The following is a 268-nucleotide window of genomic DNA, read 5'->3' as shown; positions in this document are numbered from 1 at the left end:
AGTGAAGGTGCTATAATTTTTTTTTTCGATCACTCCGATGTCCATATAAAAAAAAAACTATTATTTTCATGTTTCTAAGTCCTGACATTACTTCATCAACCATGAACATTCGAAAAAAAAAACTTTTCTGAAAATTACTGTTAAAATGACGATTTTAATTAATTGCATTTTATTCCCACTGCGCTTATGGTATAATTTCCCCGGTCGAATTAACGGTCATTTGTTGTATTCATAATTATCACACAACTTAAAAATTCATGAACTAGTT

The 268-nt window shown here is 28.7% G+C and overlaps 1 protein-coding gene across 1 annotated transcript in view; it reads left to right on the top strand.

Moving 5' to 3' along the window:
* LOC119585796 (protein NipSnap homolog 3B-like) overlaps nt 1-268 on the top strand; it is a 9,050-nt gene that overhangs the window by 2,309 nt on the left and 6,473 nt on the right. The gene's annotated exons all lie outside the window — the stretch shown is intronic.

The sequence above is a fragment of the Penaeus monodon genome, chromosome 20, assembly GCF_015228065.2.
Source record: "Penaeus monodon isolate SGIC_2016 chromosome 20, NSTDA_Pmon_1, whole genome shotgun sequence".
NCBI lineage: Eukaryota > Metazoa > Arthropoda > Malacostraca > Decapoda > Penaeidae > Penaeus > Penaeus monodon.
Note: the sequence above shows the minus strand (reverse complement) of the source record. Positions and strands in the feature narration are given on the sequence as shown.